Here is a 19115-nt window from a genome sequence, read left to right on the forward strand (position 1 = left end):
ATGTATGTAAATGTAAAAATGATACCTGTTGAAACTATTCCAGGAATGGGAATTCCTTTATCCCAGGGGGGATAAAGGAGAGCAGTGGAGGCAGTGAATTCAAGTATGATATATTTGATACATTGTAAGAACCTTTGTAAATGTCACAATGTATCCCTACCCAGCACAACAATAAAAAATAGTTATATTTTCTGAGAACACATGTGGTCTCTTACATAATTATAGATGAGTTCTCAAAACCAGGAAATTTAACAATGATGCAATTCTATTCCTTAATTCCATATTTAATTTCCACTACTAATTTCTTATATCAAGAATGATTCAAAAGAAACTTCATAAGAAAATTAAGAAATACTAAGTATGTAAAAGAAAGAAAAAGCTTTCTCTTGGGAAAAATAAAAGATGATTGCCATCTACTATCCTCATAACTTTTAGGGATTTTATTTCACACATAAATATCAGAAGGGTTCAGAATTTTCCAAAAGGTCTCTGAATTTTCTTTTTAAAACCAGTTACCAGGAAACATTAGTATTTCTTAAACAGAAGTGCATGCCCCTATAAGACATTTGTTTAAACTGAGCAGTGAAGCACAGACAAAATTAATGCCCAGGCCTGGTGACAAAGTATGCCATTCACTTCCATGAAATAGCATATGTCTGTCTCATGCAAGAAGCATTTAGCATAGAAAGCAGCTATCAGGATTTATTTGGCACTTTAAAAATGCTCTTATGCTGCCTGTGTGCACTCATAACTTAAAAATCAGTGCCTAGAAGGGAAAAAGAACTTCTGGACAACCCCACCAGTTAAGTTATTCCTTCTCAGACAGAATAGCAGAATGCTAACATGAGTGCCTTAGTACACGCATATAAATCCATAATGATAGTAAGTAAATAAATAAAGTCATTCAAGGTGCTGCAGGTTCAGAGATGTAACATTTGAAGGGATAAAAAACTATGACTTCAAATGTTAAAAAATGTTGAAAGTACTATTTTTAAATGCCAGAGAATTTTACTTATCATGGCATTTCTAAGAGAGTTCATCCTGGTTTGGTAGCTCCAAAAGTCCTGTTCCATGGCTTTGTCTGCACCTAAATTCATCAAGAGGTCAGAGAAGTCCTCAGGCCCCTCTTAGGCCAAGGAACTCTTAAGGAACATTTACAACCCTGCATAGTCACTTTATTCCTGGTTTTCACTATTAATATTCTGTAGTCATTTTGTATAGGTCTCAAGAAAAAACTACTAAGATGAGAGATGCCCAATGATTGCTGTGATATTAATTTATTTAGTCACTCATTCAAACACTGTGAAATTCAGTTTATTGATAGAAGTAATAGCATTATAATACTCATTAATTCTATATCAGCTTTTGATTTATGGAAAACTTTTAGCAAAATAATGTCTGTTATGCCTATACTCAGTGTTTCCATTGTTCAAGAGACTGCTTAAGCAAAAGGAGAATAAAAAGTTAAATAAGACATGACCATGCCCTGAAGGAATTTAAACTTACATGGCACAGCACCCAGCTATGTGGAAATTTTATTAGTGTGAGGAATAATAAAATGTGCATTTCAGTTTATTTGGTTCCAGTTATGTCTCATATAACCATATAGTCTGATTACAGGAAATGTTGATTGTACTTGGAGAAATAGGGCATAGGTATAGAATGAAATATCATAAGTAGGTAAGATTTAATGATAGTAAGATTTATACTTGTTTCTCTTACAAAAAATTATGAGAGTATTATTAATAGCCATAGAACAACCTTAAATAATATCAAGAGACAATATAGTTCACTGAACAAGGAAGATTATCATCATTGCTTGTTCACTGGCTAGTTTAATGGTCTTGGCAAGTTTTTAATTCTCTGAACCTCAGTTTTCTCATTTATAAGATGAATGTAGTAATCTGTCTCTACTAGCTTTTATATAGGTTGTGACACTCGATGTAGAACACCTAGTATAACTCAATACAAGTTGTCTCTTTTGAATGAGCATTGGAACAGTTCTACATGGAATTATCTTTATACTTGCTAACGCTACACTCCCTGAACTTACAGAAGGACGTGTGGGATTGAGAGCTGGTCTCTAGGATAAGAGTTTCTCTACCAATTGATAATTATCAAGAAATAAAAACAAGCTGCTACCAAACTCATAAGCAGTGATCCTCAGATTTATTTCCCAAAGAAATAACATTCATGGTGAAGAAAATTGATTAATTTCTGAATCTATTTAGTTAGGGGGTAGGAACCTCTAAAATGTTGGTAACTTATCTCTGTAGGAACTCCAGAAGTACTTTGCTTAAACCTCACACACAAAGGACCCTGCCTATCTTTACACTTCTTTTCAATCAGAATGAACTGATAAAATAGCCTTTCAGTGTACTACCACTTCCTATCTGTCAGTTCATTTCTAAGCATCTAACAGTATCACATCTTTTGATCATTCTTTCAGTGTTTTCTTTTAAAGAAACTTCATCTTACATGTTTTACCAACACAAAGCCATAAAAACAATAGTAATTGAGTGCCTTATCCCTCTCACTGGCCTTTGCATTTCAACACAGGTCAAAGGCCAGTAATTAAATTGAAAGTATGAAGCATAATTCATAAAAACTGTCAGGCTTCTGAAGGAAAGGATGCAAGAACTTCCTGCAAAAATAATAATATTGGATGATTGGTGCAAAGCCAGATGTCACTTTAGTTAATAGAGAGAAAGTCAAAGTGTCTATCACACATGATTTTTGGCTTATTCAAAATAAAAATCATATTAACTGGGTGGGATAGAAAACGGTGTATTCTTCAATTTAGGTTACCTATTCCATTGAGTAAAATAAGAGTTAAAGTTTGAAAATTGACCCCACTTTCCCCCTCTAAAATGTTAGTCCCCAGAGTACTTTTAGAGAAGCATCATCTTTAATCCCCCAGACTTCACAAAATGTATTTTAAGGCATTGTGCTACTTCATACTTATAATAGTCCTGGGGAACACATACTAGTATAATCATTGTTTTGTGAAATCCCATAAAAGAAAAATAGTGCAGTAGGCAGTTACCAGCACAGCTGAGGTTAGAGTTAATCCATTCTATTTAGTGACTATTTACTGAGTATCTATTGTGAGCGAGGTCCTTTACCACATAAGGCTGCTGGGACTTCTTTATTATTATAGAACTTCCTCTCTGTTTGCTCTTGGTATGGCAGAGCAAAAGGGGCCATGCAAACATTCATTGCTCTAATGCTATGAGTTGACAGTGGCAGGATGAGAGGGTTTGGTTCTTCCAACTTGCATGGCATTGCACAGTCCAGAAATCCCCGCGAATTCTGTGGGGGATTCACAGCATGGGATAGATAGTGTACCTAAAGGGGAAAAACTTTCCATTTTAACTATGATCCATGAAAAGCTTGCTTCTCTGTAATTCTTTTCTATGCCAGAGTCAAATGAAAGAAAGAGTACCATTTTCCCCAGTGGTTTGGCAGTACACTGATCTTTTGTAAAGGACATTGGCCAAATAAGTTAACCCTACATTTAGTTTGCCAAACACTTCTACATTGATCAGAATATGGGAAATTATCTTTCATACCAAGGACATGAATACTCATATATTTTGGGGATTTTTCAGCCTTGGACATGAGCAATCAAGGCTCTATGATGTTGATTTGTATTGAATTTCTATAGAAGTTCTCTTGGTCTTTTGGCAAAGAATTACCCCTGCAGTTTGTATTCTAAAGAATTGTATCCATAGATTGCAATCTGTCCACCCTTCTAAAACCTAGCCAGATGGGCTGTTATTGAGTCTACTCTAATTTAGGGAATCATTCCAGTGTCTGAAATAAAGTGCTTTAATAATTTTGTCCTGTGTATATCAGCCATTGACTGAAGTTTTGGCCCACCATGCAGAGTGATTATGTAGCTTTCTCATTACTGTCATTATCCATCTGTAAAGAGTCCTGTCAATAAAATACATTCCCTACTGGCTAGAATCTTTTTTACCCTAACCTCCTGAAAATGTTATTCTCCCCTGCCTAGGGCAAAGGGAGGTGCACCAAACATCAGTGCAAGCAAATAGAAATACTTCTGAAGATAAATTAGTGATTAACGGAGAATGAAGGAGAATGGAAAAGAATAGCAAGAGTTCCCTTCCTGTCTTCAGCATTGATACTCTTGGAGCCAAACCCTTTCAACCCTGGACACAATCTCTTTGGAACAAATGTGGCCTTTCATTACAGAGCCACATGCCTGTAGATAGTCTTCATTATTCAATGTCTTTCCTAAAAGACAGAATGAAAAAGTGACAGTGTCTGTCATGTAGGACAATTAGGACAAATCATTTCTTTATAGCTATCAGTGGATAGTATTTTAGTGTATGTAATAGCATTCATACTAAGAAAACATATTTTTTGGAGTTTATTTCACTTGACTTTTAAATTTCATACAGAATAGTGATTTTAATTAGGAATATATTCTTGCATTAATGAAGTTTGATTATTCACTCAGTACACTACATATACTACAGTGATAACTTAAAAACAACTTCTGTGATAATTGATGATGTCACCATTATTATAAGTTTAGTTGCATAGTGAGTATTGACTAAGAATTACTAAACTAAATCTTTGGGTTGTTTCAACTATCCTAAGCTTTAAGATACCTCTTTTTTTGTTTGATTTTAAGCATCTATTGTGAATGGCATTCATAGTTGGCATTGATATATGGGACTGCTATTAGAAATAAACAAAATTGAAGAAATAAGGCTTAAAATGTAAATATAATTATAAGATTTTATATACAAACGAATATATATATACATATATATAATCTGTATTCCCATGGAATTTTGGAGTTGGCTTGATGAGTATCTTAAAATAAATTCAAATGAAGGAATATTTTTCATATTGCCTCTTGAGATTGACAGTTTGCTAATTTCTCCATCTTCCAAAATGATTGTAATTTTCCGCACTATTTTGTGATACATAAGGGTAACGTGTGTTGAAGGAAATATTCCTGAAATCATAGGGCATGAAAGATGGACATATAACACCCAAAATAAATTAGCATCACAGGTCCATGTCAACATGCAAAGTCTTTAACAGCAACTCAGCCCAGGTCCCCATTCTTAATAACTTCCACTCTCTAAAACAAATTATTCTTCACAGAATGAAGCCACATTTAGCATTCTTACAACTCTATGCTGATGAATTCTTAATTCAACTATATAGTAGTCTAAATAAATTCAAAATGAAGAAATTAAAGATAAGAATTAAATGCCTTGCTTATGACCAATTAATGTTTTATAATTTTAATACAACATAAGCCATAATAATAATTTAACTTATATTTTCTACTATATTCTCTCCAGAGAGCATTTCTTCCAAGCACATCCAAATAACCTGCAACAAAAATTTCTAAATGTTTATTTCTTGGGAATCATCTGGGATGTTTATAGCTTTACCACTAGATTCTGGTTCAGTAGGTTTGGAACAAGGTCCAAGAATTTGAATTTCTAACAAGTTCCCAAGTGATGCCATAGTACTGGTCCAGAGACTATATTCAAAGAACCACCAGCCTAAGTAAAGGGCCCTCCCAGGATTGGATTTTTCACCAGCCATCTACAAAGTTTGAAAATGAGCAAAAAAAATTTATGTGAGGTTTTAAGAAGGTTGTAATATTAATAAGAGATGGTTTGAATAGCATCTAACAATATTGTTTGTTTCTATTGATTTAGATGTTTTTTCATGAATGGTACTGCTTTCCACAATCAAAAAACTTAACCATCAACACCTGTGTGACTAATTGCCATCTGTGCTCTCTGGAACCTTGCTAATAGGAGAACATATCAAAGATCTCTAATGAATTTTAAAATGCACCACTTGTAGAGGATTTGAGGCACTTTTATGTTAAGGAAATTATAGGCTCCTGTTTAATATATGATATTAACCAACTAAAATTGAATCGAGCCAATACTTTTGTGTATTGTGGTGTTAAAGTTAAATGAAAAGGTAGAAATAGTCACATAAAGAATGTAGTGCCTAGAATGGAAAGAAAAACTGAGTCTCCAAAGACTCTAGCAGTTAAGAAGGGACTAGGCAATCTGAATATTTTAATTTATAAATCCAATAAATTATGAATATTCTTATTTATAAAAGTACATTTCTGTCTTGCAGGACTTCTTGTGAGGATCCCTTATATCACACTGTTTCCTCATTTCCGTAGTAAGAGATGATTATGCCTATGCCATTGACTCCCTAATTGAAAACAAGATGAATAGAAAAGAACTCTTTACAGAACTTAACTTTTAAAGTTAAGTTTAATAATTGTCAAATTACCTACTAGTATATCTTTGTTCAATTTGGTTAACCAGTTTACCTAAGCAATCATGCAGAAGACAAGAATACTAATAAAGAGCAATAAACACAGAGCTGTGTTTACTGTAGAGAAATGTAGAAACCCTCCTATGAGTAAGGCTTTTGCTAGTCAAAGGGGAATATAAGTAACTACTATTCTAAACATGAAGGAACCTTTGTCTAAATATTAACATTTATTTTATTGTGCTGTCTTTCAGTGACTATTCAAAATGAAATGGTAGCAACTGACTTCACACAAACCTTTGTCCTCTTTCCATTTGTCCATTCATTCATTGAACAAATACTAACATCTAGTGTTCTGCTTAAACTGTGCTTAAAACTATGCCTTGAACCTGCTTTTAAATCAGTTTTATGAGTCTCAGATACAAGATGTTCAAACATGAAATAAGAAGACGAAGGAAAACATACCTGGCATGCATGGGATAAATGATTTAAAATTAAATGAGCGATCACTACCTATACATGCAGCTTTTGTGGTGCTACAAATGGTTGCTTTACTTTGCAACTATGTGAAATACATACTTCTACCTTTATCATATGTCCAAATATCATTCATTCTATGAATTCATTTCAGTGAATGAAATATCATTCATTCATGCATGCATGCATGAACACAGCTAGCATTAAAATGGCTAATTTTCCTATAATTATATTATACAGCAGACTTGAAATTGCAGACCATGGTTTCCTACATAAATAAGGTCGAGATTCCTCCTTCACAAAATTTTTAATGAAATTGTTTAACTATCTCCTCTACGTTTCAGTCTAATCTACCAACTACAATGAGGGCAAATTAAAAGCTTTAATCAGACTAATTTTTGGGGATAAAATATAATATTAGTACTTGGGCACTTTGAATTTAGGAAATGTCACAGTGACTTTTCTTTTGGGCTTCACTTATTCCTTAAAGGCATAATAATCAATAAGACATATTTCTAATCATCTTCCCACTGAAGTCTTTTAAAATCATTTTACATTTCTAAACAAAAGAATACATTTTTATGTTTAAATACAGAATTTTTAGAGCTTATTTATATTAAACCATAAAATTGAAATTTTCCCTGCAGTTTGCAAAATGCTTTCTGATGTTGTACTTGGGACCAGACACTGTGCTAGGCTCTGGAAATGTAAATACCATACGCTAACAGGGCTGAAAGTATTCAGGCCATTGCCAATCTTTGTTAAATACAGACTTGTGTTTTGGATCCTTTCAGGGTATCAGAGCATCTTCTTAGCAGTTTTAGACACTGAAGAAAATACTAACATTTCAGAGCTATAGACACTGGTTTCTTATACTATGGAACCTTAAGCCATTAGATTACTATGCTTTAAAATGCTTACTAAATTAAATTTAAATTTGTGACACTTTGAAGCAATGAATAATAACTTCATCCCTGTAATTAAAATTGAGCAGGTTTGTTTTCTCCAAAGATGTCTCAGCTTTAATTATTTTAACCGTGAAGATAGCATTTCCTCTCCCACTAGAACAACCTACGTCATGGAGCACAGAATTCTGCCCTGCCAAAATGAACCTCTGTTTAGTGAAGTGCTTATTTTGTTTATGTGCATCTTTTATAATACTGATGAGGTAGTTTTGTCTCAGAAGCTTATACACAGGACTATCCCTAGATAATATTTGAAGTGGGAGAAGTTTGTTTTGGATGCTTTCTTAAAAGAACACTTTGTAATTTGCTAAAGATGTCTTCCTACTTTGATTGTCATTATTAATCAGAAGATATAAAATATTAAAGTAAAAATTATTACTAAAACTCACAAACTAAATAATTATAATTTAAATAATCAAAATTTCAAATTTTCAAATAATCAAATTTTCAGATGATATTTTATATGTTTGTAATCTTTTTGTAAGTTTGGAAGACATTAAAACATAAAACTGTACTAAGACTTGTGAGATAGCCTATAAATAGAAAAAACTAGTTTGAATAAGTTATATTTTATACATATAAGCCTATAAAAAGCTATATATCACATATGCATTTGTGTATATATTTTTGAGTATTTATTTTAGTATAAAAATATGAAACTAGTACATACACACACACATTGGTAGTCCCCTGAAACTTGCCCATTTGCCCAGACACCTACTTGACAAACCAGAAAAGGAAAGTCACATGGTGTTGAGTAAATCTGAGATTCTAAATCTTTAGAGCTATTTTTATTTGTAATTTTTCCTTGTAAAGACAAATACATCTCATAATACAAATACAAATTAAGAAGAAAGAGAACAGACATAAAGGAAAAAAATAGACCTTTTCTGTAAAACCATTTTATTCTGATCACTAGTTTTATGCTCTTTTGGAATCACTTAGTTAATATCATAACAAAGAATAACTAACCTAATGCCTAGAATGTAGAGAATGAAGAGACTTGAAGCTAGAATTTTGTTATCTTACACTTGTTCATAATCTTATGCTGTCAAACACAGAATCTTTTTCTCCTGCAAAAAAAAATTGTTGGCATCATAAGGCACTATGCTGTTGAAATAACTTCTGAAACAAATGTAGCTATAATTGGCATATGGTACTATCTTGCTACTGAATAAACACATGGAATATTTTGTTTATTCTTATACTAACTTGCTCTTTAGATTGTATGATCTACCTGATGAAATAAAATTTCATAAATTACCTCCTCCTATTATTTCACATTCTCTAGAATGTCTTGAAAGTCTTCTTATTAACATTCCTTATAACCACAGAAATAAATAACCTGTATACTATAATCTATGTGATAACAATACAAAATGTATATTATAAGTTACATTTTAACATTTTTCTTTTACCTTCTCTGTGAGTCAATGTTGGTAGTCTTTTTCCCCTTCCATAACACAGTTCTTGACATGTTGGCTGTTCATCTCCAAAGGACAAATAACAATGTGATGAATCAGTAAGATAATAAATGCCAAAAAAGGTGGTATATGTCACCCATGCACTGTCACTGTTTAATAGTATCATCTTGGAGAAAAATCACATCATCATGGAGGGTCCAACTTCCTCACTTAAACAACAACAAAAAGATCCAGTTGGCATAAATGTACACTTGACACCCCTTTCTATATCTTACTTCCAGTAACTCACTTTGGAATACTGGTTTTTAATCCAATCTTTATATTGACTCCCCTTCAGAATAGCTCATTGAAAAGTCTTGAAATATTCATTGACTTCAAACGCATCTCAGCTGTCCCTGTTTCCTATTTTGCATCTCATAACTTCATTATAATTAAATGTCTGCAAGTCACGGTGGAAACAAGAAGTTGGATTCCAAATTTGCTCACGTGATTCACTGGAATAAACAGGAATTTTCCCTACATGCACATGCACACATATTTGGCCACAATATTATAATTATAATAATTATAATGTATGTTGCATGCATTGATTTCTTTAATACTGCAAACAACCCTGCATGGTAAATATTTACATGTGCCTTTTATGTTTCCAGATGAAGAGACTGACACTTGCAGATGTGCTATGGCTTGCCCTAAAGATAACAGTTTTATAGCAGAAACCAGCTGGGACACAAAATTTATGTCATAACATACTACATTATAAGTGTCATTGGAATTCATTTTCTGGAGTCTCATTATCAACTTAGACACAAAAGGGTTGGAGATACAGATAGTTATAAAAACCACACACACGTATATTATTTTTATTTCTATCTATGAGATTAGTTACATATGTGAGCTTCTTATGGAAGGAGAACATAACCAGAAAACTTAGGTAAGAACTTGGAATTATACTTGTTGACTTAGTCCTAGAAACCAGTTTTACCCTTCAGCAGGAAAAAAATTAACAAATAAAACATATGAAATATAAAAATGCAATTAAAATTTGATTATAAATTAGAAGGAAAAAAGCACAAATGTATGTTTAAAAAATTGTAAAGAAATAGACCAAAATATTGGAGAAGGTTATTTTATGGTGGAGTGAAACCAATTTTCTTCTTCTTACTACATGCATTTTTTCTATTTTATTTAATGGGTGGTTATTACCTCTACAATGAAAATTACTTAAGTATGGAAATGGGAAATGTAATTATGTAGCATTATTGTCAGACTCCTAGAGTTATGAATACATTATCTAGAATAAATTTCTCTAAAATATGGGCAACCATTATAGAAATTTCTAGTTAGTAATATGCCCAGTTTTTAGATTTCTAATCTTAGAAACTTGCTATCTTACAAGAAAACCTCCCTCACTATCAAAATATTAGCTATTAGGACTAGATATTAGGTTACTAATATCTAATTATTAGAAAACTTTCCTAAATTTTAATTATTATGTGACTTACAATTAACAAAAATAAGAACAGTTTCTAGCTTTTACATTTTAATGAAAGGGACCATTTTGCTCATTTACTAGTATGTTGAAGTGTTGCTTTGTTCACTGCTAAGCCCTATTTGGGACTTACCAAGTTCTATAAAATGAATCCTGTTCTCAGAGCTCCCAGTCTAGTTGAAGACATGAAATACATTCCTAAATAAAGTGAGAAAAGTATCAGACACATAAAAGGTATAGACCACATCCATTTGCTAATTCAGCAGGCAGTACTGAATACCTAGTAGATGTCAGGAATACAGTGGCAAACAGAATACAGACTCAGCTCCAGATAACCTCAGAATCCAGTAGAAGAACTAAATAAGAAACTCAGTGATTATAAAACAAGAAAATTCATTGATCCATCCTTCTATCTCTAGTTCATTTAAAGCTTTCATTAAGCACCATCTGTATATCTATCAACAAAGGAGGGGAGAATGTGAGAAGTACAAAAGCATGTCAAATGAAATCCTGGTAGAGAGAAAGTTGCTATCAAGAAGGAGATAGGAAACTACATTTCAGACTATTGGAAAGAAACTTCAAAGCACTTCTTCTAGAATTTAAGTGGTAAGAAGAGAAAGAAATCAGCAAACTGATTAATCCAGGGAGACACTTATGGGTGAAGGGTTCTTGAGTACATTTTAAATTATCATATTATGTCATTTTCAAAGTAATCAGTATTGTGAAACACATAACCAGTAATGATAATTAGAACATCAACTTTAGTAATGTGCAATAATATAGCAGAATCACCTCAGTTTTCTTAACCAGTTTTCCAAAACTGAAAAGAGGCAGGCATAAGCAAATAAAAAGTAAATTGACTCTCCTCTATCTTTTGGGTTTTACTTCCTAAAGGTTTGTAGTAGCATAAGAAAACATAACTATTTTAAAAGAACTATTGATATTTACTTAAATACTGGTCTTTTATATTTAATCATATATATCTTCATACAAACAAGAAAAGAACTGTAGAAAACAAGATAGGGTGATGGAGTTGAATGAAGCCTGGACCACAGTGATCATGCTGAGATTTTACTGGCTCTGCCTTAAATGGTCACTGAGGTTTGTGCAAAGTAGTCGAGCCCTCTGTGACTCAGTTTACTCAGCTCCAAAATAGGGGAAATTGAAGATTTGAACTTACAGAATGGGGTTGGGCATGGTGGAACATATCTATAAATCTAGCTACATGGGAAGTGGAAGTAGCAGGATCTCTGTCTAAGGCTGGCCCTGGGCAAAAGTGAGACCCCACCTGAAAAACAAACTAAAGTAAAAAGGACTGGGTGTGTGGCTCAAATGTAGGAGTACTTGCCTAGCAAGTGCAAGGCCCTGAGTTCAAACCCCAGTACCACCAAAACAAACCCCAAAAATCATAAAGAAACTGTAGGAGGAATTAACTGCAGCTCTAAAATACTTCACTTTTATAGGGTAAATTCTTCACACTTAAAAAATATATGTGAAGAAAACAATGATGAATAGATACATACATAGATAGGACAGATTGCATACATGTGTGCAAATGAATACATACAATTCTCAGTTCTGAGAGCCCTTAAAGGGCTCCAAGGGCTAAAAATGAAAGAGGTAAAGAAATGTCCACACATTTTCTAAAGCAAGCAATCACATAATATCCAACTTAGCAAAAGATAATAAATCTTGTATGGGAGAGAGAAATAGCTTCAAATATTTTACAAATCAATAAATGGGAGGCAGATTAAGAGATTTAAAGCCATTTTCTGTTTATTTTTGCTAGTTTTACCACATAAAGAATTAGATTCTTAAATTGTAAGTTGATGAGGCATTTGGCTTCCTCTGTGACATGAATGATATGGTTCCCACTGAGTTAAAAAAAGGAAAAATCCTGCTCAGATACTACACACACATACATCCATGCTTCATTTACACACTTATATTTGGGATATTATCTCTGAAACACTGTTTATAATTTAAAAGGAATTCAGGGGATAGAACTCACTAAAAATTATAAGCTGCAGAAATGTATTTTAGCATTCCAACTTACATAAGATAATACTATTAAGTCAGGGCCTCATCATATAATAATAATTTAGAAATCATAATATTGCACCTTTTGGAACTCTGATGAAAAGAAAGTAGTGAAAATTCAGATTAGAGGTGATTATGTAGTGGAGTATATGATAGATACATAACAAAAGCAGATGTAGTAGATATGGAATCATCTGTGCATCTTCATATCAGTCGTTCTACTCCATTCTACAGGGGAAAACATCCTCAACAATACATTGACATACATACCAATTATTTGGAAAAAGAATCTCTAGAATCTAGAATGAAAATTTAGAATTCTAAATTGTGATGACCTTACTGGTTATTAGAATTCTTGTTCCTTTTCCTCCTTTTACTTTATAATATGTTTAGAAAAACTTTTCATGATACCATGTTGCCTTCCAAAATAATCTTTTAAATTGCTACATAGCATTCCACTATTTGTCCAGCTCCTTATCATTAGGCATTAGATTGGTTTCATTGTTTTGTTACGATGGACAGCCCATGGTTAGTGTCCTTGTAGCTACATCTTTATCCATATATGATCGTTTCCTTACAATAAATTCTGAGTTCCTAGATTAATGGTATATAAAACTTTGAAGCTTTGTGAAAGTGCTTACCCTAAAGAAGCAGCTCCTTCTTGGGGCATTCTAGCTCATTCTAATGAGTGCACAGCAGTCACTTCATGACATGAAAATGTGCCTGCCACCTGCTTATATGAAATATTTTGCTTACAAGGTTGGCTTCTCAAGATTTTTAAGGGCCAAATTAAAGACATTTTTACATGTTCAATCTCTTAAATTGTTTTAAGGAAAAAATTAGGTGGGACTAGTTAAAGAAAAGTTAAGAATCTGGAATATTGCCACACTGACTGTGAGTGATGATGGAAATGGCGAGCCCTCCTAGCACTTGCCGCTATTTTGTGTATCATTAAGGAAAACAATTCTCAATTGCACTGTGAATCAATCAATGATCTTTCTAGAAACTTCTTGAACCACTTTTCAACTCAAAGCTGTCCATATCCATGTTTTTTCCACTAGGCTTTGAGCTCAAATGGTCCTTCCACAAACTTCTGTGTAACTTACTGTTGTGACAGCACTTAGAAGATATGCCTCTACTTCAGAGATATGAAATTGTGAAAAATGCATTAAATGGAATTTGTATATATATTTCATCAGAATCAGACACTTCAATGAATACATGAAAACAATGTATGCAAAGAAAGCATACATAAGCAAATGTATTTGAGAAACAAATAACAAAATATAATAGCAAAGGAATAATATTCATAATAACCCCAATGATATATTTTATTTGTTTCATCCATCATTACCAATCAGATGAGATTTTGCAGTTTTGTGATAAAATCCCAAGCATGCATTTCATGCAGTTTACAAGATTTGTGCCCTTTGATGCAAACATGCTGAGTGGGGATAAAACACTTATGACACCTAAGTTCAACTCCCACAGGGGAACAGCTTCATGCTATTTGTTTCAAGACTGCTACATATTTTTCTGCCTATAAATGCTTTTCTGCACAAAATAATTTACAGTGTGTGTTAGAAATTTTATGTCATAGGGGTATTGGTTTTCTTTACACCCATCCTTGGGAATGGCATGGGAAAAAATAAATTCCTATAATTATAAGAACCATAAAGTGACCAATAAAATCCAATATGCCAAAAATGTATTTATGTAAGTGGTAAAAAGAAGAAAAGATTTTGCTACTGATGCCAGAAACACTTTAATTTGTATTTGAATCTTACAGAAATACGTTCATGTTTTTGAAAGGAAATCAGTGATACTGAAAGCCACACAGCCTTGAACTGTAACTAAATGAGTGACCATAACTGTGAGTTATATGAACATGAAATAACCATTTCTATTAGGTTTCTAAAAGTACATCTAAATAACCTGGATTTTCTCTTTGTTTGCCATTCTTAGTAGTTCATAATGGACAGAACTACTATACCTGAATAATAGCACTTTTGTCTGTTGGTCAGTTGGTTACATTTTTACACAAAGAGAAAACAAAATGTATTGAGAAACAGAGGTAGCACCTTTAAAATCCACATAAAAAATGAAGTCAGGATATTTAATATTTCCAATAAATAATTATGTTCAGCACATCTATACATTTATAGTCATGACACTGACTTAATATGAAAAATATAGTTACATAGACTTGGTAGCAGCAATAGAGAGGTGTCAGCTTTAGTAAGTTGCCATAATTTAGATTGTTACATTAGCAATGTTTTATTATGTTGAAGTTTTTATTTGCTTCTGAGAATTAATTGTACCTCGGTAACAAATTGTGCATCCTGTAGTATTGAAGCATTAACCCCTCAGCAGGAATTCACTTCATCTGAGAGTTTTTAATATGTCTAACTATACTAACTGCAAATAAAAAAAGACTATAAGCATGGATGACCTCAAATTTGGGGAATCATTTTAACTAGGTGTTAATATAATCATGATATAGTGAGCATACACTGAAGACAAAAAACTAAAATTTTGAGATGTCAATGACAGTATTGTATACTACATTTTTCTTGTCTTTTCTAGCATATTATAGCTTCTTTTACACTTCACTGATGGCAAGTTTACCTCTTAATTGAGCACAAGAGTTATATTCAGACCATGTCAACATTGAGGCTGCAATTTCATTATCTTGGCTGACCTTGATCTATATGTGGTGAATAGTGCAGTAAGTACTCTGAGGATGAATGGAATGCCAGATAAACATAGTTCTGAAAACTGTCTTCAGACATAAAGTATCACTCAGTGCTTAGCCTGTGACTTGGGAGAGAATTCTGCTTCTCAACTGTTTCCCATTACATTCTGAAAGCACACTGACTGAAAGAAGGGTTGTAGCATTCTTTATGGCCATTTCATCTGGCAGCCATGAGGTCAAAGGCTTTAGAGCAGGAATGAAGAACAGGGAAACTCAATTGTACTTCTATGTGGGTGAAATCCAGTCCATAATACCCTTTTTTTGAGTGCTTATGGGTATTTTCCCATCTTTTTCATCCTACTAAAAGTAGTCCTTATATTGACTAAGAAATAGGAAAGGAGGAAAAAAACCATTCCAGTTCCTGTTTGTTCTGATATTACAAAGCATAAGTCTACTTCTCACTAAAATTGCAAAAGCCACATTGTACTCACACATTTCCCCAAAAGAGATGATCCTCAAAATGGCAAGAAAATACGGAACCCACTATTAATTCCACTATGCTGCATTTGGTTCTAAATTAAGACTTTCTGAAAATAAGGAAACACTTACTTTCTATGTTTATTTCCTTTGCTGAAAAATATAGAACTTGTTAAGATATATATGACCAAACCCCAAAACTTGAGAATTCAGGGTGCCTCAATAATCATAGGGCCTAAATAATACAGTAAAAGGTTAGAGGACTGTCAACTGGAGAGACTTCAACTCTGCTCCTATCCTTTGCAATCTCAGATTAGGTTATAATAGCAACCTCGGTACCCAGACGTGTATCTAGCCTTTAACTATATTGTACACCAGGAACAAGTTCTTCCTCTGTGGCCTTCATTTTCCATCTCTCTAAATGAATAGATATACATTTGTTCTCTACGTTAAAGATTTTTGTAAGGTAAAACTAAGATCTTGTATGTGGAAGTCAATTGCAAAATACATTGCAGTGTAAGAATCAGATTCAGGACAATGCACTACTCAGGTTACTAGTCTTCACATGAATCTCGCTCATACCTTTCAGATCTCTATTGGTTGAATCATCTATTCTTGGTACGTAAGGAGACTGAGGCTGATGCAAACATTGTAGTTACTCTGCAGAAACACTGGCCCTTTCAAATTAAAGTTCCATCACAACATATAATAACAAAGATTTTCAATCCCTTTCCGCACACAAAGTGTTAACAGTTTATTTTCTTTATGTGGAAATCAACACACTTCTAAACATAGGTCATCTTTATTGTGACTACAACCAGAATTACTAATTCTTTAAATGAGCCAGTACCACAGCGTAAACAAATAGCCTAGTCAGCTAACATAGTGGAGCAGATTATATCTATAGCATATCAGTATTATTTTCCCTGTTTTCAAGGAAAATGAAATCTCTCATATCTTATTTTCAATGGCCAACACAAGAAACTGGCCTTGTGGGTAGAGGTCAAGTGCAATTTGATAAGGATTTTGGTTTTGAAAATATATTAAAGATCAGAACATCATATAAAAGATTAGGATGAAGTTTCTTGAGCTGTTGTAAGAACAAAAGGATCCCAAGTTTCAAGGGACCTTCAATATCAGCTAATAAAACCTTTTCATTTTATAGATAGGAAACTAGAGTGGTGTACTGATTAGCCTCAGATGATATGAGTACAGTGAGTTGTAAAACCAGGACAAGAGTATGGGTCAGTATCACTTAAATTATTTGTGATCCAGTAGTTTTCTATAGACTTTAAGTTTCCTTCTGATTTTAGTTATATTGGTAGTGCTTCATAGGTACTTAGGGCACTTTTCTAACATGCCTTCCCATCTCCTCAAACACAAAGGAAGCTTTCCATTTGGAGGGTGGAGAAGAGAGGCAGGAATACTATGATCCTATTTTTTTCATTGTCAGTCTCCTTCTCTTCTTTCTTTCTATTTTTTTTACTAATTACTGAATATTTACTGACTCCTTGGCATATATCATTTTTGGTGAAATAATCTTTTAATATCTTTTGCACGCTTACCACTCAAATTTATATTACATTTTAAACTAATCTTATTTTATCATTTTGACATTTACTTACATATGTATACATTATTTGGGCCACGCCCCCACACACCCCACTTCCAGGCAAAACCTGTTCCACCCTCTTATTCCCTGATTTTATTATTTCTTTAATTTGGAAAGTCTTTGCTCAGTTTTATAAAGTCTTTGCTCATGTTGTCCAAAGCAACATGGGGTAATATAATGTTCCCAGGACTTGCCATGTCACTTACTCCTTCCTCTCTTTTTAATCTCTCTATACCTCATTTTTTTTATCTGTAAAATGGAGTGGCAGCACTGCTATGCCATCCATTCCTGTGAGGCCTAAATGAGACAGGTTAGCTAAAATGCCTGAAAGTCACTGCTACATTGAAAGTACTAATAGCATTAGCTATCATTATTGTCATTGCTGTTATTTTTATTTTCTAAATCGTATCCTCAGTGTCAATGAGATCCCAGTTTTTAAGGTATTAAGGCTATTCACAGGGCACAGGGAAAAATCTGGCAAATATCCTCAGTATAATATTTGATGTTGTTCCAAAAGAACAGAATAATTTTAATATACCATGGAAAGTTGGTTGTTTGCAATTGTAATAACAAAAGATGGTATGAGAGTATATGTAGAACAGAACACTCTTTTAAAATGTGCAGAATTTAAAAATTGGTTGTTAAAAGAAAAAGTTTACCAGGAATGCACAAAAACAGCTCTATAAATGTGTGAGTCTCTCCTAGGAATCTTAATGCATTAGGAGATAAACGTCATCAGCTTCATTTTAAGGACTTTCCAAGCACTTTGTACTTCTTTTACTATTTCGGGGCCTTCTCCCTGACTTATTAGGCTTTCTGAAGTCTACATTTTTAAATTATTGTTAATTCTCAGAAAGAAATGGAGCAGGCCCAGGTTATAATAAATAAGAAAACCTAGTATCTGATTATTGAATAATACTTATTTCATATCAAGTGCTTTGTGGACCTGTCCTCTTTGAAATTCGCAATTACACTGCAAGATAGGCTTCAGGGTTCCATTTTTTCAAATCAGAAAATAAAGCCTTAAAAATTAACTGATTCTTCCCAAGTCACATAGATTGTAAATACTACATAGTAGGATTCAAACTTAGTCATTCCACAATGACATTTGTAAAGTTTTAGTGGTTTTACTAGAAAATCAACATTCTACAAATACTGCTTTTTAAAATGTATATGGAAATATTAAGAATAAAACAGAACAACTTGGATGGAAATCCAAAAAAACGGAAGAGATGACTTTTTAAAACAACTATTCTGAGAAATTAGAGGTTCTGTATTGCAGTATTTAACAGAGTTCTAATAAATAAAAATATACTGTATGCTATTACTGTTGGGGATAGGTATTATTAGAAAGATTTTTTCATTTAAACATTTATTAACATAAATAGTCAGATTGATAATTCCTGAAAAATAGAGTGTTTTATCCTTTCTTCATGGAACCTTTGAGGTTGCTAATTGTCATTTAGGATTCCCCATCTCCTCATTTCCTTTGAAGTCAGTTCATCTTACTTTAAGATTATCCTAGAAGTCAGGATTCACCTGCAAGTGAAAGGCAATGGAGATGTATAAGGAGAGAGTTAGCAGTCATTCCTGGATTTCATGGGATCTCTGGCTTACCTTAAATATTTTATTTGGG

General features: G+C 33.1%; 1 protein-coding gene across 1 annotated transcript in view; it reads left to right on the top strand.

Annotated features, from left to right (window-relative positions):
- The window catches only part of Calcr (calcitonin receptor), a 128685-nt gene that overhangs the window by 31953 nt on the left and 77617 nt on the right, over positions 1-19115 (top strand). The gene's annotated exons all lie outside the window — the stretch shown is intronic.

The sequence above is a fragment of the Castor canadensis genome, chromosome 2 (genome assembly GCF_047511655.1).
Source record: "Castor canadensis chromosome 2, mCasCan1.hap1v2, whole genome shotgun sequence".
In the NCBI taxonomy this organism is placed as follows: Eukaryota; Metazoa; Chordata; class Mammalia; order Rodentia; family Castoridae; genus Castor; species Castor canadensis.